The sequence below is a fragment of the Macaca mulatta genome, chromosome 4 (genome assembly GCF_049350105.2).
Source record: "Macaca mulatta isolate MMU2019108-1 chromosome 4, T2T-MMU8v2.0, whole genome shotgun sequence".
Classification (NCBI taxonomy): domain Eukaryota; kingdom Metazoa; phylum Chordata; class Mammalia; order Primates; family Cercopithecidae; genus Macaca; species Macaca mulatta.
The window spans coordinates 1439419-1466583 of NC_133409.1; the positions used below are offsets into that span (position 1 = coordinate 1439419).

Below are 27165 nucleotides of genomic sequence, written 5' to 3' on the forward strand. Positions count from 1 at the left end.
TAGAAGAAATAATAATGTGGATTTTTTAATATTAAAAGTTTACACCCTGGAAAAGATCTTATTAAGAGAATAAAAAAAAACAAGCCACATACTGAAAGACAATATTTGCAAAATTCAAATCTGAGAATTTGTATTCAAAATATACAAAAAAAAAAACCCTTAAAACTAAACAATAAGTTAAACAGCCCAATTAAAAATGCACACAGATCTGAACAGACACCTCACCAAAGAAGATCTACAGATGGCAAGTAAACATACAAAAAGATGCTCAACATAGTACAGAACTGAAAACCACAATGAGATAGCACAGCTGGTATATATCTGTTAGAATTGCTAAACTCTAAAAAAATGACAAATTGCTGGAGGAAAGACAAGAACTCTTCATTGCTGGTGGAACACAGTGTAGAAGACCATAATATGCCACCTCAAAATATAATGGTAGGAATCCAGAATATGCCAACCCAAAATATGTCTCTTTGGCTTAAGAATTATTCCAAGATGATTATTTTGAAAAAATGCTATGAAAGAAGTTCTGAAAACAGAGTAGAAGTTACTCTTGTGTAAGGAAAATTAACATCTATAAAGGAAATCCCCATTTAAAAGCTACCTATCTCTCTTTCCACCAAGAAGAGAAGGATAACTAAATCACTGAAGAGTCTTATCAACGGAGAATGCACGCACTTAAGTCTGTATATCAAACTTTACCTACTGTCCTTTTGCTGGTTACCTTCCCATTACTGCACCTCAAATCTTCTTTAAGTTGAAGATAGTATTTACACTTGAATTGAAAGCCAATTGTTGGAGATTTACTCATTTTTCCCTGAGTGTCTCCCATGTATCCATAAGGTATACATGTTTTCAGACTTTTCCACATTTTTCTCATTTTAATCTGTCATTTGTTACAGAGGGTCCCATCTAAGAATTCTGAAAACAGAGAGAGAAAATTATTTTTCTTCCCCTATTACAAGTGGGGCAGTTTTTCCCAAAGCTCAACAAGTCTCACCTTACAATCCAAAAATCACATTCCTAAATACTTTAGCAAATACTTTGATGTTATTTCCAAACAAAAGGTACCATGCAATTATGTACAGAAACCCTATCCATAATGACCAAAGGGAAAAAAAGGAATCAGAAAGTCTTACAATAGATGACTGTGTGGGAACCCACTCAGACATCAAAAATTGTTATAAAGATTATTGGAATGAAAACATTTGAGATACTGAGGATAAAGGAACAAATCTTGCCAGAACTTACTTTATCAAATTAGAGCAGAGCTCCCAAAAAATACAGCTGCCATTAACATCATCCAAGGAGTTTCTTGCAAATTCAGCTGACATGAAGACAGCCTGATCATTCCCATTAGCATTGATAAATGAAAATGAAATCCTAACCTCCCAACTGACTGAACAGATCCATGGTTCAATTATCTCCCCCCAGGTCCCTCCCATGACACGTGGGGATTATAGGAACTACAATTCGAGATGAGATTTGGATTGAGACACGACCAAACCATATCATTCCACCCTGGCCCCTCCCAAATGTCATGTGCTCACATTTCAAAACAGAATCATACCCTTCCAACAGTCCCCCAAAGTCTTAACTCATTACAGCATTAACTCAAAAATTCAAGCCCAAAGTCTTGTCTGAGACAAGGCAAGTCCCTTCTGCCTATGAGCCTGTAAAATCAAAAGCAACTTAGTTACTACTTAGATAAAATGGTGGTACAGGCATTGGATAAATACACACATTCCAAATTGGAGAAATTGGCCAAAAAAAGGAGCTACAGGCCCCATGCAAGTCTCAAATCCAATAGGGCAGTCTTTAAGCTCAAAGGTCCAAAATGATGTCCTTTTACTCCATGTGTCACATCCAGGTCATGTTGATGCAAGAGGTGGGCTCCCATGGCCTTAGGCAGTTCTGCCCCTGTGACTTTGCAGGGTACAGCTCCTCTCCCAATTGCTTACATGGGCTAGCATTGAGTGTCTGTGGCTTTCCCAGGCACACAATGCAAGCTGTCAGTGGATCTACCATCCTGGGGTCTGGAGGACAGTGGCCCTCTCCTCACAGCTCCATTAGGCAGTACCCCAGTGGGGACTCTATGTGGGGGCTCCAACCTGACATTTCCCTTCCACACTGCCATAGCAGAGGTTCTCCATGAGGGCTCTGGCCCAGTAGCAGACTTCTGCCTGGACATCCAGGCCTTTCCCTACATCCCCTGAAATTTAGGCAGAGGTTCCCAAACCTCAATTCTTGACTTCTGCACACTTACAGGCCCAATACCACGTGGAAGCTGCCAAGGCTTGGGGATTGCACTATCTGAAGCAACTACCTGAGCTGTATGTTGGCCCTTTTTACAAATGGCTGGAGTGGCTGGGACACAGGGCACCAAGTGCCAAGGCTGTACACAGCAGGATGGCCCTGGCCCTGGCCCAGGAAACCACTTTTCTCTCCTAGGCCTCTAGGCCTATGATGGGAGAAGCTTGCTGTGAAGACCTGTGACATGATCTGGAGAAATTTTCCCCATTGTTTTGGTGATTAACATTCAGCTACTTATTACTTATGCAAATTTCTGCAGCAGGCTTGAATTTCTCCCCAGAAAACAGGGTTTTCTTTTTTATCACATCATCAGGCTGCAAATTTCCCAAACTTTTAAGCTCTGCCTCCGCTTGAATGCTTTGCCACCGGATACCCTAAATCATCTGTCAAGTTCAGAGTTCCACAGATTTCTAGGGCAGGGACAAAATGCCCCCAGTCTCTTTGCATAGGAAGAGTGACCTTTACTCCAATTCCCAACAATTTCCTCATCTCCATCTGAGACAACCTCTACCTGGACTTTATTGTCCATATCACTGTCCGCATTTTGGTTAAAGCTATTCAACAAATCTCTAGGAAGTTCCAAATTTTCCCACATCTTCCTGTCTTCTGAGCTCTCCAAGTCTCTAGAAAGTTCCAAACTTTCCCACATTTCCATAACTTCTTTTGAGCCCTCCAAACTGTTCCAGCTTCGGCCGGGCGCGGTGGCTCACGCCTGTAATCCCAGCTCTCAGGGAGGCAGAGGCGGGAGGATAGCTTGAGCCCAGCAGTTCGAGACCTGCCTGGGTAATATAGCGAGACCCCGTTCTCCACAAAAAGGAAAAAAAAAAAAAAAAAGACAAACTGTTCCAGCTTCTGCCTGTTACCCAGTTCCAAAATTGCTTCCACATTTTGGGGTATCCTTATAACAGCACCCCACTCTCTGTGGTACCAATTTACTGTATTAGTTTGTATTGGGCTGCTATAAGGACACGCCCAAGACTGGGTAACTTATAAAGAAAAAAGGTTTAATTGACTCATAGTTCTGCAAGGCTTGGGAGGCCTCAGGAAACTTACAATCATGATGGAAGGGTAAGCAAACATGTCCTTCTTCACATGGCAGCATAAAGGAGAACTGCATAGGGAAGTTGGGGGAAAGCCCCCTATAAAACCATCAAATTGCATGAGAACTCACTCAAGATCCCAAGAACATCATGGAGGTAACCACCCCCATGATTCAATTACCTCCCACTCTGTCCCTCCCACAACACATGGGGATTATGTGGACAATTCAAGATGAGACTTGCATGGGGATACAGCCAAAAAATATCAGGAGACATTAAAATTAAATGCGGCCAGGCGCTGTGGCTCAAGCCTGTAATCCTAGCACTTTGGGAGGCCGAGACGGGCGGATCACGAGGTCAGGAGATCGAGACCATCCTGGCGAACACGGTGAAACCCCGTCTCTACTAAAAAATACAAAAAACTAGCCGGGCGAGGCGGCGGGCGCCTGTAGTCCCAGCTACTCGGGAGGCTGAGGCAGGAGAATGGCGTGAACCTGGGAGGCAGAGCTTGCAGTGAGCTGAGATCCCGCCACTGCACTCCAGCCCGGGCGACAGAGCGAGACTCCGTCTCAAAAAAAAAAAAAAAAAATTAAATGCAATGTGTTATCCTGTATGGGATCTTGGAACATTAAGTTAAAAAGGACATTAGTTAAAACTAAGGAAATCTGAATAAAGTATGAACTTCAGTTAATAATAATGTATTAGTAATGGCTTCTTAATTATAACAAATATACTATATTAATATTAGATGTTAATAATAAAGAAAAATGGCTATGGTGTATATGGGAACTCTGGGTGCAATCTTCACTTTCTTTTTTTTTTGTTTTTTGGAAATCTAAAACTTTTATTTTCTTTTCTTTTCTTTTCTTTGAGACAAAATCTCTCTCTATCACCCAGGCTGGAGTGTAGTAGCATGATCTCAGCTCACTGCAACCTCTGCCTCCCAGGTTCAAGTGATTCCCCTTCCTCAGCCTCCCAAGTAGCTGGCATTACAGGTGTGCACCACCATGCCTGGCTGATTTTTGTATTTGTAGTAGAGATGGGGTTTCACCATGTTGTCCAGGCTGGTCTTGAACTTCTGAAGTTCAGTGATCTGCCTGTCTCAGCCTCCTAAAACTTTCCTAAAATAAAATTTTATTGTAAAAAAGGGATCATAGAGGAATATTACGAGTAACTGTATGCTAACAAATTGGATAACCTAGATGAAATAGGCTCATTCCTAGAAAAAGACACAAACTACCAAAACTGACTCAAAAAGTAGAAAATCTGAATAAATGTATAACAAGAGATTGAATTAGTAATTTTTAAATTCTCACAAAGAAAAGTCCAGACTCAGGTGGTTTCACTGGTGAATTCTACAAAGTGTTCACAGAATCAAAATCAAACATTTACAAATTTTTCCAAATAATAAGAGGGAATGCTTCCCAATTTATCCTATGGGGTCAGTTTTCACCTGATATCAAAATCAGAAGAGGACATCACAGAAAAAGAAAACTACAGTACAATACCTGTTATGAATAGAGACACAAAAATTCTCAAGAAAATACTAGCAAACCAAATCTAGCAACATATAAAAAGGACCACACACCATGACCAGGGAGATTTATCACAGGAATTCAAGGTTGTTTTAACATTCCAAAATCAGTCAATGTAATAAACAATATTAAATGGACAAAAGCCGTATGATCATGTCAATAGATACAAAAAGAGTATTTGACAAAATATAACACCCTTTATGATGAAAAACACTCAACAAACTAGGAACAGAAAGAGACTTCCTCATCCTACGTAGAGAACATCTGCGAAAACTCACAGTTAACATCATACTTAATGGTTAAAGACAATGATTTACCCCGAGATCAACAAGAAAACAAGAATGTCTATTTTCACATCATCTATTTAACACTGTACTATAGTTTTGACCCAGGACAGTTAGGCAAGAAAATAAATGACATGAGATTGTAATGAAAGAAGTTAAAGTATCTCTATTCACAGATAATATGCACTTATATGTAGAAAAACCTAAGGAATTCATAAAAATACCTTATCAGAGTTAATAAATGAGTTCAGCATGGTTTTAGTATACAATACCTGCACAGAAAAATAATTGTATTTCTAAACAGTAGCAATGAACAATCTAAAAGTTAAGAAAATTCCATTAACAACAGCATTACAAGTGATAAAATAGGAATAAACAAAATAAGTGAAAGATTTACACATTGAAAATTACAGAACATTGCTTAAAAAATAAAGAAGATCAAAATTAATGGAAAGACATTTCATCCTCATGGATTAGAAGACTTACTTTTTTCTTTTTTTTTTTCAAAATGAAGCATTTCTCTGTCATCCAGCCTGGAGTACAGTGGTGCAATCACAGCTCACTGCAGCCTTAACCTCCTTGTCTCAAATGATCTTTCTGCATCAGCCTGTTGAGTCTGGAACTACAGGCATGCGCCACCACACCTGGCTAATTAAACAAAAAAAAATTGTAGAGATGGGGTCATTCCTATGTTACCCAGGCTGGTCTTGAACTCCTAGGTGTGAGCGATCCTCTTGTCTTGGCCTCCCAAAGTGTTGGGATTATAGGCAGGAGCCATGGCACCCAGCCAGAAAACTTAATATTGTTAAGACAATAATACTCCCCAAATCGATCTACAGATTCAATATGACCCCATCAGAATCTTAGCTGCATTTTCTGTAGTAATCAGCAACCTGATCCTAAATTGAAAGGACTCACTATACCCAAAATCTTGAAAATGAAAAACAGAGTTAGAGAACTAACACTTTCCAATTTCAAAACTTACACATAGTACTAACATACAGATGTATAAATGACCAGAGTAATAAAATTGAGAATCCAGAAAAAACCCTTGTATTTGTCATCAATTTATTTATTCATTCATTTTTTGAGACAGGGTCTTGCTCTGTCGCCTAGGCTAGAGTGCAGTGGCATGATCTTGGCTTACTGAAAGGTCCTTCTCCTGGGCTCAAGCAATCTTCTCACCTCAGCCTCCCAAGTGGCTGGGACTACAGGTGCACACCACCACGTCTGGCCAATTTTTGTATTCTTTGTAGAGACAGGGCTTTGCCATATTGTCCAGGCTGGTCTCTAACTCCTGGACTCAAGTGATCCACCTGCCTCAGCCTCACAAAGTGCTGGGATTACAGGCATGGGCTACTGTACCTGGTAATCAATTTATTTTTGACAAGAATGTCAAGATAATCCAATGGGGAAAAAGTAGTCTTTTCAACAAATGGTGCTGGGACAACGGCATATCCACATGCAAAGCAATAAAGCTGGACTCCTACCTCATGCCATATATAAAAAGTAACTCACATTGGATTACAGACTAAATGTGAGCTAAACTTATAAAACTCTTAGACAAATACATAGAATTAAATTTTCATTACTGGAGTTAGGCAATACTTTCTTAAATATGATTCCAAAAGCATAAACAACAAAAGAAAAAATAGACAAATTGGTCTTCATTAAACTTAAAAACCTTTGTACTTCAAAGGACACCATGAAGAAAGTGAAAGATTAATCTAGAATGACAGAAAATATTTGCAAATCAGATGTCTGATAAGGGACTTGGTCCAGGCATATTAAAAGAAAACTCTTAAAACTCAATAATAAAAGACAATCCCATTAAGAAGTGGGCAAATAATTTGAATAGACATTCTCCAAAGAAGATGACCAAAAAACACATGAAAAGATGCTCCACCTCCTTAGTCACTAGGGAAATGCAAATCAAAAGCATAGGGGTTACTTCTTCAGACTCACCAGAATGGCTGCAATAAAAAAGATAACATGTTGATAAGAACGTGTAAGAATCTTAACCTTCACACATTTTTGGTAGGAATGTAAAATGGTGCAAATGATTTTGTCAACAGTCTGGCAGTTCCTCAAAATGTTAAATGTAGAGTTACCATATGACCCAGCAATTGAAGGCTAACTAGAAGCCATGTTCAGAAACATGAAAACCCCAAGGATAGCACCAGCAGGCACTCAGTGGAGACTCTGCTTTTGCTCCAGGCAAACAGGATGTTCCAAGGGACCAAGGGAGGCCAGCATCTGCTGTAAGCACACAACCCATTTAGAAGATGAAGAGTTAAGAACTCCGGGAAGGCTCGTGCCTCATCGCTGCTGGGCCTTACAGAGGAGGCACAGGATATGAGGTTTGGTCCAACCCAGCTGGCAGGGCTGGCTTTTTCAGTTAAAATGGGCCCAACTTGGCTAGGTAAGGAGGACAGAGGGCAGGCACTCCGAACAGGGTTGAACTTGCCTTCCCTCACATGCCTGTCTCCACCCTGACCCCAAACTACGAAAGTCCTCAGTCCTTCTCTAATTCAGGAACCAAAACTGTTTATGAATGATGTTTCTGGAGTCACAGGGCTCTGGCAACATAAATCTATTTTCATCATTCAACTTCTATACTAAAGGATAATTCATCACGATTACCATCATTATATCTTATATTCCATGTTAAAATATACTACAAACAAAGTTTTCTTGATACCTAAGAGGGTCTATCTAAACTTACCATATGTTTAAACAAATCAGAGCATGAATGATTCTAGAATGTATAAAACTCTTTCTGTCTAAAACAGAAATCAAAAATCCTTTTGGCTTGCCTGATTGCCTGGTTCTTGATTCAGTATGTTTTGGACAAACCTCCTGATCATGTGAGGTTCTCTCACTGTCAGCACAAACAGGGCTCATGTTTGGTGTGTACTTCAAGGCTGGATATCTGTCTTCGTGCCCTGAATTAAATCATAAGCTTCCTGATTGAAAGTGACCTTCTAAGCCCCTGCACTGATGGCTCAGAGAGGGTGAGAGACTTCTCAAAGCCACAGAGAAACTTGATTCCAGGCTGGAAATAAAATCCTTATTTCCTGACGCTGACCCAGCGCTCCAACTGTGTATGCATTCTTCTTACCACTGAAAACATAGTCCTGCTGGTTTCATCTTAAACTCAGTTACTATTGACTTAAACACTTTAGGATGTCACGCTTTTGCTGATCAAGGTGCAGCTCTGGCTCAGAACCATCCCCAAAGGAACCGCCGCACCGTTGCTCAGTCTACACATGAAGTGGCCATCACCCGCATGTTGGACTTACGTTTGCATTTCCTTCACGAGCATCCAAAATAATGAAAAGGAGAATTTTAACAGTATTTTCTTGTACCTAGGTCCTTTTACACTAGGGAGGACCCTTAGGGCCTGAACTCATGTGATGTTCTTTAACAAACCAAAGGGAGGGAGGCTCCTGGCCATTTCCATCACTCATGCAAAGGCCCATGCCATGTTGAAGCTCTCATAGCTACTTCAGCATGAGATGCACATATATTATTTTTAATCTTTAAGCACTTGGGAGATGTAGCGTCCCCTTTATAGAGGCAGATAACCGAATGCCCCATTCACGGTCATCCTGCTCACTCTCTGCCACAGTGCCTGACTCAGTTCCCTCCCAGCTAACCTCCCCCTTCAGGCTGGTTTTCACAAAAAAGCAAAATTAAACTTGAAGGGCAAATGTTTCTGACACTGCATTTCTATTGTCCTTTGTCATTTCTTCAAAATACTCGTGTTTTTTAAAAGCATTCTTTCTCTCTTTTGCACCCAAATCAAGGTAGTGTTGCCTGAAGTAGTCAGAGAAGCTGGGGAAAGTAGCAAGTTTCAATGTAGATGCCCCCTCCCACATGCACAAGACATACAAAGAGGGAAGTCCAGGTCTACTGTGACACCCAAGGTGCTGCCAGAGGACAAGAAGATCAGAGCACACCTAGTCATCTCTGGGCTGCTCACAAGGGCCCCACACAAGGACGTCTAACTGTGCACATCACCCCACCAGAAAGAAAGCCACTCTAATGTGTTAGAAGACATTCTTCCAGGCTTCTTTAACATGTATGTTTTTAAAAAATTAGGATCGTACACTGTTATATTTTTCTTTATAGTTTGAATAGAGCTATATAACCACATACCTCAACATTCAAAAGGTATTTAGTGAAATCTCCGGCTACCCAGCCCACTCCCCAGAGGTAACCAATGACTTCAGCTTTTAATGTGCCCTTCCAGAGATTTCTTACGCATATGAAGGCAAACAAATGTGAATTGTCTCTATCTTCCCTCTTTTCTAAACAGTGGTACACACTACCCACACTGGCCCACTTCATGCTTTTTTCATTTAATTGGAGTATTTTGAAAACAGTCTTTTGCTGGATGTTCATAGTTCTACTGGGGCAGTACCCCTGATTCACAGCTGCCCCTGAACTGGAGAAAGATTACGTCTCATAATTATAAGGTGCCCCCAGAGATGTGACAGGCTCCTGTCACACTGGCCAGCAAAGAACCAGGCTGAAGACCCAGGCATTAATTTATCAGTCAAAATTTGCTGAGGAACAGGCCACTTCCCAGACCCCAAGCAGCCATACATTTAAAAGTTTTAATTGTCATATTATGAGTGGCAGGAAACTGCTGTGGCTTACCACTGACTACAGGCACACAGCAGGCACTGGAATCTTCACTGAATTAATGAATTAAACCTGTTGACCAGTTTTTTTTTGTTGTTGTTTATTTGTTTTTTGGAGAAAGGGTCTTATTCTGTTGCCCAGATTGCAGTGCAGCAGTACTCACTGCAGTCTCAACCTCCCATGTTCCAGCAATCTTCCCACCTCAGCCTCTCCAGTAGCTAGAACTATAAGCTCACAACCACCACACTCTATTTTTTTTTTCTTTTTTTTTGTATAGACAGGGTCTCACCATGTAGCCAGTGCTGGTCTCAAATTCCTGGGTTCCAGTGATCCTCCTGCCTCAGTCTCCCAAATTGCTGGGATTACAGGTGTGGCCTGACTTGACCAGTTTTAAAATAAAACTCTAAAATTTTATTAAATTGATGTTGGCTGACAATGTCAGAAAACAGGAAGACAGCACAAGGTTTGAGCACAAAGTCATGAAATGTGTTCCATGCCCCTTATAAAGCAATGAGTCCCACCAGTCCGGCCTTGTGGACATTGCATTTGCCATAATCTTCCCCCATCTGGAGCCAAATATCAGCATGCAGGTGAAGATGTTTTCAAACAACAGAAACAGGGAGGCAAGGTTTCAAAGAATACTTGCACACGGTGACAAGAAGCAAGGCTGTTTTCTTGCAAAAGGCTTTGCTTCCAAATAACTCAAGAAGGAAGCACTGAATTGCTCTGACCAGCTCCCCCCTTCTTCTGGTCAGACTTGGGTGGGAGCCACCGGGTCACACACACTAGGTGGTGTTCCACACTAGCGACTGCATGGCAGGCACTGCGTCTGTTGCAGGCAAGTGGATTCTCCTAAGAGTCTGAGGACTTCCCACCCACTCCCCATCCCACATCCTTCCCTTCAGCAGAACAGACCCTAGAAAGAGAAGAACGTCTGAGAAATCCCATTTATGAGAGGGCAACCCCGGGAACCACCAGGCCACCAGGGCTTCAGAAAGGCCAGGAGGTTCACAGAAGTGTCCTCTTGAGTGGCTGTGTCTCTATTTGAACTCACTTCTTCAAGCTAGGTAGAAACTTACTCATTGAATCCATATTTTCCTGTGCTGGGCTGAACAGTAAAAGAAAATGTGGTCTCCATTTTATCCCCAAGAGAGCTTGGTATACAGTAGATACTAAAAGCGTTTACTAAATGACAGGTGACCAGCATGAGGCAGGCCCTACCTTTGTTCAAGGCCTCTGAGCACAGCAGGAAAAGGGCCCAACCCAGGGCTCAGGAAGTCGCATCCCACGGGGCAGACGGCAGTGAGCAGTGAGACATGTTGGCCAGGCTAGTCTCGAACTCCTGACCTCGTGATCCATCCGCCTCGGCCCCTCAAAGTGCTGGGATTACAGGTGTGAGCTACCACGCCCAGCCAGAAGTGATATTTTAAAAGGGTTTAGGGGCTCAAGGAAGCCTTTACAATGTAGTAAATTTAAACACACACACACAAGAACACAACACCGAATCTGCAGTGAGGTCCCAATTAGGTCAGAAGTTACTTTGGCACAACACAGCACAGATGGGCAAGGCCCCTGGGCTAGGAATCCTGTCTAAGCCAGGAGCCACTCAGGCCAAAGAAGTCAGGACCTCTGGGCTGGGCCCAGGCAAGGTCGTTTCAGAAAGTTCTAGCTCCTGCTCCTCAAGGATATTCCTTGAACCAGAATCATTCCCTAGAGCCAGCTGGAGATGTTCTACACCAGACCCAGAGTCCAAATCTGCACTCTCACGAGATTCAGCATTCATGTGCACATTAAAGATTGAAAAACAGGGTAATAAACAGCCCAGTAAGCATCTCACTAGTCACACCTATCGGCTGTCTTTCAGTGTTCATTCATTCAACAAAATGAATGCCAGAGAGGCCTGGGCCTGAATGGGTGTTGACTCCAAGGTGCTGAACAACTGACCTGTCTTCATGCGGCTGATGGTTTGCTCGAGTCAGAAGTTAAGACAGTAATCACACATGCAAATATGTAATTGCAAACTCTGAGAGACGCAAAAGAAGACTGGAAAACACAGGCCCTGATTTAAACTGAGTGTATAAGGAGTGGAAATAATCAGGTGAAGCATGAGGACAGAGAGCATTTCATCCCATGGCACAACCAAAGGAGCCTGGAGAGTCCCAGGAACGAGGAGGACGGTGTGGGCAGCCAGGCAAGCAGGAGCTTGTGTGTGTCTGAGATGCTCCAGGGAAACGCTGACACGGGAGTTGGCTCCAGGACGTGCTGGGGGCCTTCAAGTGTCTCCCACATTCCCCCACGCATCCAGGTGGGTCACAGGGTCACAGTATCACCACATCAGAGGAAGAAGACCCTCAAGTCTCACTGTCAGGGTGGGGTCACATGCGCAGCTCTAAACCATTCACTGGCAGGGGCTGAGACTCGCCTTAGACTGTCAGAGCTCCTGGCCTAGAGCAGGGTCTGTTGGGAGGGGATGGCGATGCTGGCCTACCATCCAAGCCCAGGGATATTCCAGCTGTAAAGGAGCTCACGCGTGTGCATGGCAAACATGAGCCGCCTCGGACCTTCAAGCCAGGGAGCACATGTGCACATCTGTGTCCTGTAGGAAACTAAGAAACACAGAAAGAACTCCATGTAGGAAAACAGAGTGCAATCGGTCTTAAAAGAAATACAGGCGGACATCCTAATGAGGAACCTGCTGGAGCATGGGACTCGGCAGTTGTTTGCTACGGAATGACTTCCTGGGCTGGCACGTTGGGACCATTTAAAATCGGGCCACACACCTATGAGTCAGATGAGGTGGAGCCTGGCGCCTGCCCAGGTGCTATCCACCCAAGATCCACAGTGATGATGGCCCAGCCGTTGGCACTCGCAGAACTGCCCAGACAAGCATCGTGTCAGACTGCCCAGGGTGATGGCTAAACCCACTGTACCCTGTGGTCCCCTCTGAGCAGAGACAGTCGCTGCAGAGGGCCTGCCACTCTGGTTCACGCATGTGTTCTGCATCGACGCACCCAGCCCTGATAATGTAGAAGTTGGGGAGGGGTAGAAGTGGAGGACACAGAGGTCTATGAATGTGGTCTCTGTCCAGAAGGGATTTATCATACAGGAGAGAAGACAGAGTCTATGCCAAGCTTTGTGTGCATGCTGTCTTTAATCCTGATGGCAACTCTAGGGAGGTGACATTGTTCCCACTTTACAAATGAGGAGACTGAAACCTAGAGGGGTTTAATAACCTGCCCATAGTCACAAGGCTAGTAAATGAGGAGCTGAGGCTGAATTCAAGAAGGCAATTTTGAAAACACCTAAAGAGCTACAATGATGGGAGAGAGAATTCCAAATGGAAGGTTAGATACAAGGGGTGCCCTTTGTGGGAAGAAACACCCCAGGTGGGAGGAGATGCCCCTCACGGAGGCAATGGACAAGGATGGCCCATCAGCAAGGGAGCAGGATGAACGGGCCAGGGCCACTCCAGAAACAAGTGAAAGCTCAGGAGACTCTAGTGCTGAGAGGTGGGGCCAGGGGAGGGGTGCTAGGGAGTTGGCCTGGGCCCAAGTGTGTGAGGCATGAGCACAGGCTGTTCATCTGTCCCTGCCTTCACAAGACTTTCCTGAAAGGTTAATTCACTTAGGCAGATGCCTAGAACTCCAGCCTGTGGAAGAAAGTGGGGTCCCATTCCAATGTGAGCTCATGATACATGGAGGAATTAGGCAGTTCTCCATCCGAGCTGTGCTGCCCCCTGGGAGGGACTGAGGGGATGCAGACTGGGTCACTGGAGTTGTACAAATACAGACAGAAAACACAGCAAAGTTGCAAAGAGCCAGGCTCTGAGTGGACACACCTGGGTTCCAATCCTCACCTGTATTGGCTGTGTAACTTTGGATAATTTATTTAACTTCTCTGATCCTGTTTCCCCTTTGTAAAATGGATAAAAACATTCATCCCAGAGTAGTAGTGCGAATCTAATATGAATACATGTTCTGTGCTCAACACAGGCCCTGGTGAGTGAATAAGACCCCAGCCAATGGGAGCAATTCATACACTCAACTTGCTCACCAAGCTGTTTGTTCTCCCCCAGGCCTAGAGATGGGTTCAGCATCTCACAGCCATCCACAGGGATGGCTGCTGAGCCCTTCTCAAAAACCCAAAGTTGCAAGCACAGTAAAGAGTGACCTCTTGCATGTGTGGCATTATAATAGTACAGAATAGTAAGTCTGTTTTGGGCTCACACTGTGGGCCTGAGCTGCTGGCAGATTCAGCCTTCCTGCAGCTGAACCACAAGCCCTCATCTCTGAGTAGAAGCCAATGCTTTCCTAGGCCTGTCCCTTTACTGCTGGTAGGTGGCTGTTTTCAGGGCACTTTTTAAAAATGAAAGAATCTTTTCATAATTCCATGAGCGAAAAGCTGTGTTGAGTGTGACCAGAGCCCACAGCTCTGAGTGGAGATAAAGAGTGGTAGGTTCTGTCCCCACCCCCCAAGCCACACAATTCAATCGGCCTCTGCTAGGTGACATCCACACCAGGGTCTATGGTGGGTGGGGTGGGTCACCAGGAGTACTCTGACCTCCACTACAGAAAGCCTACTGCAGGGCTGCTGACGGAAGTGGATGAGGTGGCCAGGCCTGCAGTCCTGGGCCTGTGCTCCCTGCATGTATTAGTCTGTTTTCATGCTGCTGATAAAGACATATCTGAGACTGGGAAGAAAAAGAGGTTTAATGGGACTTACATTTCCACATGGCTGGGGAGGCCTCAGAATCATGGTAGGAGTTGAAAGGCACTTCCTACATGGTGGTGGCAAGAGAAAATGAGGAAGATACAAAAGCAGAAACCCCTGATAAAACCATCAGATCTTGTGAGACTCATTCACTATAACAAGAACATAGTGGGGGAAACCGCCCCCATGATTCAAATTATCTCCCACCAGATCTCTCCCACAACATGTGGAAATTCTGGGAGTATAATGTAAGATCAGATTTGGGTGGGGACACAGAGCCGAACCATATCATTTTACCCCTGGCCCCTCCAAATCTCATGTCCTCACATTTCAAAACCAATCACACCTTCCCAACAGTCCCCCAAAGTCTTAACTCATTTCAGCATTAACCCAAAAGTCCACAGTCTAAAGTCTCATCTGAGACAATGCAAGTCCCTATGAGCCTGTAAAATGAAAAGCAAGCTAGTCACTTCCTAGATGCAATGGGGGTACAGGTATTGGGTAAATACAGCCATTCCAAATGGGAGAAACTGGCCAAAACAAAGGGGTTACAGGGCCCATGCAAGTCTGAAATCCAGTGGGGCAGTCAAATATTAAGGCTCCAAAATGATCTCCTTTGACTCCAGGTCTCACATCCAGGTCATGCTGATGCAACAGATGGGTTCCCATGGTCTTGGGCAGCTCCGTCCCTGTGGTTTTGCAGGGTACAGCCTCCCTCCCAGCTGCTTTCACAGGCTGGCACTGAGGGTCTGTAGCTTTTCCAGGCGAACAGTGCAAGCTGTCGGTGGATCCACCATTCTGGGGTCTGGAGGACTTTGGCCCTCTTCTCACAGCTCCACTAAGCAGCGCCCCAGTAGGGACTCTGTGTGGGAGCTCCAACCCCACATTTCCCTGCAGCACTGCCCTAGCAGAGGTTCTCCACGAACATCCCGCCCCTGCACCAAACTTCTGACTGGACATTCAGGCATTTCCATACATCTTCTGAAATCTAGACAGAGGTTCCCAAACCCCAAGTCTTGACTTCTGTGCATTTGCTGGCTCAACACCATGTGGAAGCTGACAAGGCTTGGGGCTTGCACCCTCTGAAGCCACGGCCTGAGCTGTACATTGGTCCCTTTCAGCCATGGCTGGAGCAGCTGGGATGCAGGGTACCAAGTCACTAGGCTGCACACAGCTCGGGGACCCTGGGCCAGGCCAACAAAACCATTTTCTCTTAGGCCTCTGGGCCTACGATGGGAGGGGCTGCCGTGAAGCTCTTTGACATTCCTGGAGACATTTTTCTATTGTCTTGGGGATTAACATTCGGCTCCTCATTACTCAAGCAAATTTCTGCAGCTGGCAAGAATTTCTCCTCAGAAATTGGGTTTTTATTTTCTATCACATTGTTAGGCTGCGAATTTTCCAAACTTCAATGCTCTGCTTCCTTTATAAAACTGAATGCCTTTAATGGCACCCCACCTCTTAAACGCTTTGCTGCTTAGAAATTTCTTCCACCAGATACCCTAAATAATTTCTCTCAAGTTCAAAGTTCCACAAATCTCTAGGGCGGGGTAAAATGCTGCCAGTCTCTTTGCTAAAACATAACAAGAGTTACCTTTGCTACAGTTTCCAACAAGTTCCTCATCTCCATCTGAGACCATCTCAGCCTGGACCTTATTGTCCATATCACTATCAGACTTTTGGTCAAAGTTATTCAAAATGTCTCTAGGAAGTTCCAAACTTCCCCACATTTTCCTGTCTTCTTCTGAGCCCTCCAAACTTCCAATATCTGCCTGTTACCCAGTTCCAATGTCGCTTCCACAGTTTCAGGTATCTTCTCAGCAATGCCCCACTCTACTGGTACCTATTTACTGTATTAGTTCCTTTTCACACTGCTGATAAAGACATACCCCAGACTGGGAAGAAAAAACGGTTTAATTGGACTTACAGCTCCACATGGCTGGGGAGGCCTCAGAATCACGGTGAGAGGTGAAAGGCACTTCTTACATGGTGGCTGCAAGAGAGAATAAGGAAGATGCAAAAGTGGGAAACCCCTGATAAAACCATCAGATCTCATGAGGCTCATTCACTACCACGAGAACAGTATGGGGGAACCACCCCCATGATTCAAATTATCTCCCACCGGGTCCCTCCCACAACATGCGGGAATTATGAGAGTACAATTCAAGATGAGATTTGGGTGAGGACACAGACAAACCATATCACTGCACCTGCCCCATCTCCACCAGACAGACCTGACACAGGGACAAACACACCCACACCAGCATTCATGGGCAGGATCAGAGGCTCAGGCTGCTGAGAAGAGGGTCTAGGATGCATGAGGGCATTTAGGAAGCAGCTCATCCCTGAGTGGTGTCCTTCCTACAACCCATGGGGCCACATCCCTGGGGAACTGCTACCAGCTCGCGGTGCAGGACAGGTGAGTGTGGGCTCACAGGTAAACCCTTCTGAGGGGCAGACCTCCTTGCACACAGGGACCTGGGGCTGCTCATATGCTGAGGAGTGGAGTGAAGCCTCCTCAACAGTGAGACCCTCAAGGGACAGACCTCCACACATGCAGGGATCCCAGCTGCTCACCTCCTGAGGAGTGGAGTGGGGTTATATCAACATACCATTTATCTCAATCACATCTCTCTGATGTCTGCTGCTCCTGTCCATGCAGACACACAGTGTCACCTTCCAGGCAAACTATCCCACCTCTGGCAAAGGAGCATATTCATGCAAAGTTTTTAAACAAAACAAACCCACCTGAGGTGGCATAGGATTTAATACTCAGCACCAATCACTCGTGTGCCACCGCATAGCCAGTTGACTGGCACTAGTGGGCCTCACACAGGACCTCATGCATATGCGTACCATCTATCCTATCTCAGAAGTCAAGGCAAAAAGAGAGATCTGACATCACAGAACTGATTTGTAATCCAGCTTTTGACAAGCGTACTGATGTGATAAGAGAAAATAAATGCACCCACTCAGCAGGCGGGCTTTTAGGAGGAGCAGAGAAATTCCCACAGTGCTCTGACAGCCCTCGAGACAAAGGCTTCACAAACACCCTCCCATGAGTGCAGAAGGGATGAGCTGCCAGCCAGGCAAGCCAGGCACACCTCCCAGGCTGAAGGTGGAGTGCAAGCTCTTGGCCCTGCGGGTATCCACAGCTCATCACGAGTGAAACTGCTGTGAGGTCTTCATTCCACACGTGAAGCTCAGGCACGTTTTCCAAGAAAGATTGTCCAACTTTCATTGTACACAAAGAGCCCCGGCACAGAGATGTCCTGGGACCTCTGGCACAGTGCCAGGCCTGTTCTCATCTCAGGTCCCAGCTTCTCCTACAACATCCAGCCCACCAGCAGGGCCCCAGAGATTGGTCAGCTGGTATGAACTCAAGGAAAGCCAGGAAATGCATAAGAGCAGCCAATCAAACCACAGAATTAGAAGAAGCGCTGTGAAAGCCCTTCACACATCAGCAGCGGGGACCTTAAATTTTGTAAGATAAAGGATCTTTTCCAATTTTGATTAATCAACAAACAGCTAATAAGCTGTGGTTGAAGTCCTCCAGGATGTACAACTGCCTCACCCCAAATCCAGATAGGGGTCACAGTCTCTGTGTACACTGGAACCAGGAACAATCCCAGTGCTGAGTCGTAGGTAAGATCAATGACAGAGACCACCCCCATAGGGCAGATTTGCATCACTGAAAGCCAGTGTTAGTGGGGCATGGTGGGGTGCGCCTGTAATCCTGGCTACTCGGGAGGCTGAGACAGGACACACACAAGCTGCGGTTCACTTACACAATGGAATACTAAGCCTCCATCAAAAGTAAGGTCTACTGATACATACAACACAGGATCACTCAAGCCCAGGTGGTAGAGGCTGCCGTGAGCCATGATTGCATCACTGCACTCCAGCCTGGGCAACAGAACAAGACCCCATCTCATAAATAAAGCTGTCATCCTAAGTGGCTAAAGGTCATGAGCATGAGTTTCCGTGTGAGTAGTCAAAACAGCAAGCATGTTATGTGCCGAATGTGGCCACCAGAGAACATGGGCTAGAACATCTGCTGGGAACAGCCCCCACCTCCATCAGCAGGACACACACAAGCTGCGGTTCACTTACACAATGGAATACTAAGCCTCTATCAAAAGTGAGGTCTACAGATACATACAACACAGATGGATCGTGAAGACATGACATTGAACTAGAGAAGACAGAAAGTGCTCAGCCTAATAATAAACTGGTCTTTGGCAATATAGACCCTGATAGTGGTTACCCTGGGAGTAGGTACTCACTAGAAAAGGGCATAAAGGAACCTCCCTGGATGCTAGAATGTTCCACATCTTGATCAACAAGCTGTACACTTAAGATGAGTGTACTTCACTGTAATACACACATTCACTGAACACAGCAGACACTGTCATTGGGCTAAGGGGGTCTGGGACAGCTTCCTGAACAGGCAGTGAATTGAGCCCTGAGGCAGGGATGCAGAGCTGAACTTCCACTGGCAAGAGTAGGAAAGGTTCAGCTTGCTGGGAGGTCACAGAATGGGTGGGGGGTGCGGGGGGGAGGGAGGTGACAGACACCTGCAAATAGAACTTTCCTCATTAAAGTGGTATGTTGGATACTGTGATTTTCCCCTGATATCCATTTCTCCCCTTTTTAAAAATTGACTATCTCCATCTTCTTCAATTTTAGCAAGGTCTATCCCACAGCCTCCCTTGCAGCTAGATGTTACCACCAAAGCAAGCTCTGGCCAATGAACCTAAGTGGAAATGATGATCTACCCATTATCCACCACCCCACCTTGCCCATTGCCTGTTGGCCTAGGATTAGCAAGCAGTGGAATGCTTGGCTCTGGGTGGGAAGCCATGGGTTAGGGATGGCAGAGTGGCCCTGTCAGCCCTGGAGCATTCTTTCAGCCTGGACAGTGAGTGTGTTTGGAGCTTTCAGCTGCTTCATTTTAGTTGTGCTGTATCCAAAACTTTAGTAACTGAAACCAAGTGTGTTCTCAATTTCCCCATGGATATGACTCTGGAAGGAAAAGATTTAAGGAGAACAGATGGAACATTGTAGAACCTTCAATGTGCAGGGCAGCAAAGTCTGTAATGACTCAAGTTCTAAATAGCACAGCTATCTGGTGGTAACAAGGTGGGATTTGTATTAAGACTGCATTTATGCAGCAAGCATAAATGTAACCATATGATTCAGTTGATCATGTAAATGGGGGTCCAATATCCCCATGAGCCATCTTGTGCCTAAGTAGCAGGCCCATAATATTGTCTGATTCTCTCAGAGGGCCATTTATCTGTTTTTCAATTTCTTATAGCTATGCTTCTCTTTTCATGGGAAGCACAGACAGGGAACCCCAGGAGTTCACCTGTTTTTATGGGCAGTAGGAAGAAAGATGGCTTAATAGTGCCAATAACACAATTACCTGCCTACTGGTCAGGTAATTTGGTGCAAGCTCTATGCCCACATATCCAGTATAATCCAGTGGGGGCTGTCCAGTCCTGGTTGGACTCCGGGTGGGTCCACACAGTTTGCAACTTTGGGAATTTACTCAATGGATTTCTCTCTGTGTGATTTGAACTCCATCAAGTGACTGTTTTTGTGGTACCATTATACAGTTTCTGTCTCAGATAACTAAGTTGTCCTATAGGGTGAGTGAATTCTTTTCCTTCTCTAGCTATGCAACATTGTCCAATAATTGAGGCTTTTAGGACCTAGAAATTATCAGGGTGATTCTTTTGAGTCAGGAATTCATCAGGAACTGGGTCTGTAGTTACTAATTCTCGGGCTTCCCATGGCCATTGATCTCCCATTACAGTTCCTCCACATACATAACATGAAGTGACATTGAGAGACTGGGCTACATGCTAGGCTAATTGTAAAAACAAATTTCTTGTTTTTCTTGGAATTTCTACTGGCACATTTAGTTCATCATAGAAAGTTTGAAACACTGGCTGAGAGCGTTTGTAAACTCTCCTTGAACCAAGATATTTACTCAAGGATCCAGTCCAGCTCCGTCAATTCCTAAGGTCACACACTCCTCTTTTTTCCAGCGAGGATCGGGGGATTGGTTATTACTAGCTCTAAGGGGTTACATTGTCTCTTAGTACAGGAAGGGCCATTTTTTCCTTTCTGAAGGTGAACTGGATCCTTTTCTTTTTTTTTTTTTTTTTTAAATCTAAGTGGCCTAGATGACACAAGACCAATATTTACATTTATTTCCACACAGTCTTAATTTATGACAGATGTACTTATTTTCTGTCATATAGCCTCTTTTCCAATTAAGAGAACCACACCTTATTCCTAACATAATACTATTAATGACAGCACAGGCATCAAATTTTAAAGTGACTTGTTTGGGCACCCCTTTTTCTTCTGTTTTGGCTAACACTTTACTTGTATCGTTTATGAGCCCCCACCAGTCCTCAGTCCTTAATCTTATTTTTTTAAATGTGGTCATGGAAGGCTCAGATGGAGAATAACACACATCAGGTTGGTCATTTCCTGGGCTACATACCTTGTATAGAATAACATTATACAAACAAGTTCTTTTTAAAGAGTTCCAGTACACTTATAATAACCATAAAACAATAGGACTGTAGCAACCTCTTGTCCTACTTCAGTGACTTGATGTATATACTGGGAACAGTCCTCAGTCTAGGAAGGTCAGTTGAAGTCCTTACTGTAAAAGTCCAAATTTTAAGGAAAATGAGTCCTGCGATGAGTTTCCTTATGCTTCGGCTGTGCATGGACCAATCAGCTTCTGAGTGTGACTGGAGTAGGGCTTGTCGTCAAAGCTGCTGCCGTCCACGTACCGCTCAGTCTACTGATGTTTAAGGATGGTCTTGGAGGTTGGGCCTGCTAGAAGAAACTGAGTCCAATACCTCTACACAGTTATATTTAACTGGGCTCTCAGATACCAGGAGCAAGGTGGTGGGGTTTAGGGTGTTGCAAACTTCAATGGCTATGTGGGGATTTTCACATAGCAAGCTTTGGTACTTGGTTAATCTAGTATTTGTTAACCAATGATGTCTTTTGGTAGTCATTAAGTTACCACAGCATAGGGGACCTTTATATTCAGGTTTTGCCTAAGGGTTACTTTATCTGCTTCTTGTGCTAACAGGGCCATTGCTGCTAGGGCCCTTAGACCTGGGGACCAGGCTTTGGAAATCCTGTCCAGTTGTTTTGAGAGATAGACCACTGGCCTTGGCCAGGGCCCCACAGTCTGGGTTAAAACTCCAACTGCCATTTTTTCTCTTTCTGACACATACAGTGTAAAGAGTTTTGTCAGGTCAGGTAACCTCAGGGCTGGGACTGACATGAGTTTTTCTTTTAACTCATGAAAAGCTCATTGCTGTTGGTTGTAATAGATGTAGTTTATGTAATCTACATTTTTATTAACTGTCACCTACTAAAATATTGACTGAAATCCTGCAGCTATTTGATTTCAAGCTTTAAATTGATTTAGTATTCCTCATGGGACTTCATTTGTGTCTAAATAGACATGAGAGTCGAAAGCCCCATAAGGGGCTTCTCTCGCTTTCCAATGTCTTATTTTTTTTCCTTCTGGTTGATGAAATGCCAGGGTGAAAGGGATAGCCAATTGGACTAAAGTGCAAGTGCCACTCCAGTTATTCGGCAGAGTGCCCAGTAAAGGTCCACCACAATACCACCACACATCTGCTTGGGGATGAACAAGGGCTAACTGATTGATAAGCTCTTGAAAATTCTTAAGCTCACTGCATCCTTTCAGGTCTCCAAGGAACACTAAGTTTTCTCCCTGTTGTGAGAGACACGAAGTGAACTTAGTTTTGGGAGATGGAAGCTGGATGGCCCTCAGGGGCTGACTCGCATGGTGCTGGACTTTGGCATATAGCAGAGAGAGCTTGGCATGACTTATTACTCCAGGCTGTAGAATCCTTGAAAAGAGCTACCATGCAGCCCACACCTGGTCAACTGGAGGACCACCTTAGTGGAAAGGGGACAATCTGGGCCTCTGGCCTGCCATGTGCACAAGTGTAACAATTGCTTTTGTTTAACATGCAGATGGAATATTTGATCTATTTTAACCAGGCATTTGCATCTTGGTATCCTATCTTAATTGCTAAAGTTTGTTTTAAGTCTTTAAATTCTATGATCCTCTAGTAAAATGAATGTGTGGTTTTAAGAAATCACAAAAACTGGTTGGGGCAGTCCATCCTTGCTCTTTAGTGGTCCACAGAACGTTGGACCAACTGTGGCATGAAAGCTCTACATCAGGGGGCAACACTCCTGATTGGCACAGGGGTCTTTATCGAAATCTCCCTGGATTAAATGGTCCCAGTTTACTAATGCCCAGTCTGAGGAGAGTCAGGAGGGACAGAAGTACTTTTCTGACGTAGAAAGCTGTCTTTGACTTGGCAAGTCCTCACAGGTTATAACAAAGCAAGCATTAAATGCAAGAGTTAGAGGTGAAATTGACTTGGTTATGTTAATAACTAGATGGTCAGCAATAGAACGAGAAAAGAAAAAAGAGTAATAGAATAGATGAAAAGAGTTAAATTTTTCTTAGCTTTAATTTGGTAGGGTTTTCCACTGGGACTATGGCCCATGACTCTGGAGGTCATGGCACTTTCTTGACTCGGGTGTGATGAGTCCATCCTTTTTTTTCTTTCCTTAGGATTCTTCTGAACTGGTGACGTGTGCTCACAATGAGGTTTCCTCTAAGAGTTTTTTGTGTTTTTTTTACTTTTTTTTTTGTTAGCAAAGCAGTTGCTGCTACAGATTGAATGTATTTGGGCCATCTGTTGGTTAACGGGTTAAGGATTTTTGATAGGAAGGCCTCAGTGCTTTCAGGATAAGTCCTTGTTTACACTGACAACAAAGTGGTACAGGAGTGTTATAAGGTTATGGAGAATACCTTCAATTATCAATTATAGGTTTTAAATTTACCTTAGCTTTTAAAGGAATAGGGTACACTTTCTTTTTAACTACTTGTATATCTCTCTCTTTGACTTTTCTTTTGACTGTATCTGTTCTCTCTCTCTGCCTCTTTCTTTCTCTCTCTCTCTTTGACTCCCTCTTTGTCTGTCTCTTCTTTTCTGTCTCTTCCTCTCTCTCTTTGCCTTTTTTCCTCTCTGTCTCTTTGCTTTCCTTTCTCTGCTGGTCTTTCCTTGCCTCTGCCAGCCGCTTATGCTGCTGTTCTCTCAACCACTGTGTGTTGGGGGCAGGGGATCTAAAACCAGCTGTAACCAAGTGTCTATGTATAGGAACTGCTCTGGGTTCCCTGGCTTACAGGTTACCTTGTGCCATACCTTTGAAACAAAGGACCTCTCCAGGCTTCCTTACAATGGCCAACCTATTTCTAATGCTGGCCAGTCTATCTTACACAAAGTTTTGTTTTCCTAGAGTCATAGTACTCCATAGTCTCCTTTAAATTCTTTCTTGACATTTTTCAATATAGTTCCTAGTAGCATGGGCTTATTTGTGCCTGACCTATGCTTCTTTGAGACAAAACACCATGCTCACACCACATGCACACCACAAAACAAAGAATGGGTAAAAAGGGCACACACACACTTTTGCAGTTTGCGCCAAACTAAAACCAAAACCAAAATCAGAGTATCCAGAAATCCAAGCCAGGTCAAAACCAAAACCAAAGTATCAAGCAATCAAAGTCAAGTCAAAAACAAAAACCAAAGTGCCAGTACAGGCACACGAAGGGTGATCAGGCCATCCTTCCACTCAAATGGAGTGGGCAAGTTCCCAAGACCAATCCTGTCAAGCAATTCAAACCAAGTCAAAACCAAAACCAAAACCAAAGTGCCAATAAAGGCACGCCATGGGTGATCAGGCCATGCTTCCACTCAAACAGAGGGGGCAAGTTTCAAAGACTAGTCTTACCAAGTTTTAGATGTCCAGCCTCCAAGTGCCCGTTCCTTCCCGGTGTTCAGCTCCTGCATTGATTCTCCATGGGGGCCTGACACACACTGCTCTGGCGAGGTGTCCCACCGGGGCAAATGCCTACTTGGGAGCGCTCTCAGGATCCACGTCACTCGGGCTGGTCGGGGTCCCCCACAGGGATGTTCCACAAGTCGCAGACAAAACTCCTCAGACACCGAGTTAAAGAAGGAAGGGGTTTATTTGGCTGGGCGCATTGGCAAGACTCCTGTCTCAAGAGGCGAGCTCCCCAAGTGAGCAATTCCTGTCCCTCTTAAGGGCTCATGACTCTAAGGGGGTGCACATGACAGGGTCGTGATCGATTGAACAAGCAGGGGATACGTGACTGGGGGCTGCATGCACTGGTAATTAAATTGGAGCAAAATAGGATAGGAATTTTCACAGTGCTTTTCTATACAATGTCTGTAATCTATAGATAACATAACTGATTAGGTCAGGGGTCGATCTTTGACTACCAGGCCCAGGGTGTGGCGTTCAGCTGTCTGCTTGTGGATTTCATTTCTGCCTTTTAGCTTTTACTTCTTCTTTCTTTGGAGGCAGAAACTGGGCATAAGACAATATGAGGGGTGATCTCCTCCCTTAAAAGGGTAAAGTCAAGCTGGGAACTATGTCAGACAAACCTGCCTCCCATTCTATTCCTAAATAAGATATAGCTACCAAGATAAGAGGCTACATACCTCCCTTAAAATTTGCATACAAGGAAATTCCTTGTGGAAAAAGGACGGACAGAACTCAAAAGTTATCCCTCTAAGGTGCACCTGAGACAAATGCATATATGATTGTTTCCCCTCCCCTACTGTTTATGTAAAAATGATGATTCACTGAGCCAGCCTAAATTGTGTATTCAGTGGAAGGCTGATCAAGGACTCAAAAGAATGCAATCTTTTGCCTCTTATCTACTCATGACCTGGAAGCCCTTGCCTCAAGTTCAGCTTTACCTGACTAAAGTACATATTACACATACTGATTGATGTCTCATGTCTCCCTAACATGTACAAAAGCAAACTGTACCCTGACCACCTAGGGCACATGTTGTCAGGGCCTTCTGGGGCTGCCATGGGCGCAACCTTAACCTTGGTGAAATAAACTTTCTAAACTGATGGATGCCGGATGCGGTGGCTCATGCCTATAATCCCAGCACTTTGGGAAGCTGAGGCGGGCAGATCACCTGAGGTCGGGAATTTGAGACAAGCCTGGCCAACATGGCGAAACCCTGTCTCTACCAAAGATACAAAAATTAGCTGGGTGTGGTGGCACACACCTATAACTCCAGCTGCTCAGGAGGCTGAGGCAAGAGGATCACTTGCCCAGGAGGCAGAGGTTGCAGCCACTGCACTCCAGCCTGGGTGACAGAGCAAGATGCCATCTCAAAAAAGAAAAAAAAAATTGATGGAGAGTTGAGATAACTTTTGATTCACAATGTAAATGTTTATTTAAAAACAGACATTATTTTATGTACCATTACAAATATACTACTACTCAACTGCTCGGGAGGCTGAGGCAGGCGAATGCTTGAACTGGGGAGGCGGAGGCTGCAGTGAGCCAAGATCGCGCCATTGCTCTCTAGCCTGGGCGACAGAGTGAGACTCCATCTCAAATAAAACAAAAAGAAAACAAATATACTGCCAATTAAACTGTGATTTTGTCAAAAATAAACGTTGATGACTTTACTTCCATTAAAGCCACTGTAGTAGCCAATGGAAAGCTTCCTTTTTGTTCTCTGAAGGTTCACTGAAAAGTCAACTGACAAAAGGCAGATTAATTGGAGAAAGGGCATACAAATTTATTAACATGCACATGGGGGAGAACTAGAGTGATTTTGCTGAAGCCCCAAATGGGGTTCAGAAGCTTATATACCATCTTGAGGTTACAGAATGGGGGTTTGGATTGTGGCATAACAGGTTATGGGAGTGGGAGACCTGGCTGACAACCACGGTCTTGTTATGTAAATGAGACCTCACAGGTAGAAGTCTTCAGAGAGAACAGCTGGTGCATGTTTCTTTCAGACCTCTGCAAACCAACAGTAAAATTCGAAACCCTCCAACCTACTGATGGACCCTCTGCTTGCCCAAGGGCATTCTTAAGTTAACCTGAAAAACCAGTTCAGGCAATGACGGGTGGGGGTTGGCCATGCCTCATAATACACGCCTCCCTTGGAATTCAGGCACAGCAAGCCAGCATTAACGTTAAAACAGAGACCTTAAGACTGACAGAAAAGACTCTTTTGCAGAGGCTTCTTCATTACCTTCAGGGCACACAGGATTCTCGCTTTCCACTGTACGGTCCTCACTTTACCTGTTCAACCTTCATTTACCTTTCACTGCCTACTCCTGGGTAACACTTGGCCAACGCACAGGTTTCCCACATCCTGAGGACACCAGCAGGCAAGGTTTGAGTGACGGCTCTGCCTGGCTGGCGGTCACCCGCAGGCCCACAGCAGGACATGAGCAGAGGTGAGGGGGGCGCCGTCACCAGCTCTGACTCTTCCAAAGACCAGAACCATCCCTGAGCACCCGGAGGAACCAGGTAAGCGGCTCGGAAGCAGAGGCGCCAGGGGCGGGGCCAACGCTGGGAGGTTTCCTTGCCCCGCTCCCTCGCTTGGGTCCTGCAGCCGCTCCCGTTAGACGCGTTCCCGCCTCCTGCCCTCCGGAAAGTGCCCGCCTCTTGCCTTCCGCCCCGCGCCCGACT

At 44.7% G+C, this 27165-nt stretch overlaps 2 long non-coding RNA genes across 2 annotated transcripts; one reads left to right on the plus strand and one right to left on the minus strand.

Annotated features, from left to right (window-relative positions):
- On the minus strand, positions 1-27132 carry LOC114677426 (uncharacterized). The gene is made up of 5 exons (XR_013416121.1): positions 26723-27132; positions 24421-24626; positions 16463-16528; positions 5662-5823; positions 1-924 (listed from the first exon to the last, which is right to left on the minus strand). It is a non-coding gene; the product is annotated as an uncharacterized LOC114677426 (long non-coding RNA).
- Positions 26633-27034, plus strand: LOC144340240 (uncharacterized). Its single transcript, XR_013416124.1, has 2 exons — positions 26633-26754; positions 26834-27034. It is a non-coding gene; the product is annotated as an uncharacterized LOC144340240 (long non-coding RNA).
- Positions 27133-27165: the final 33 nt, after the last annotated feature.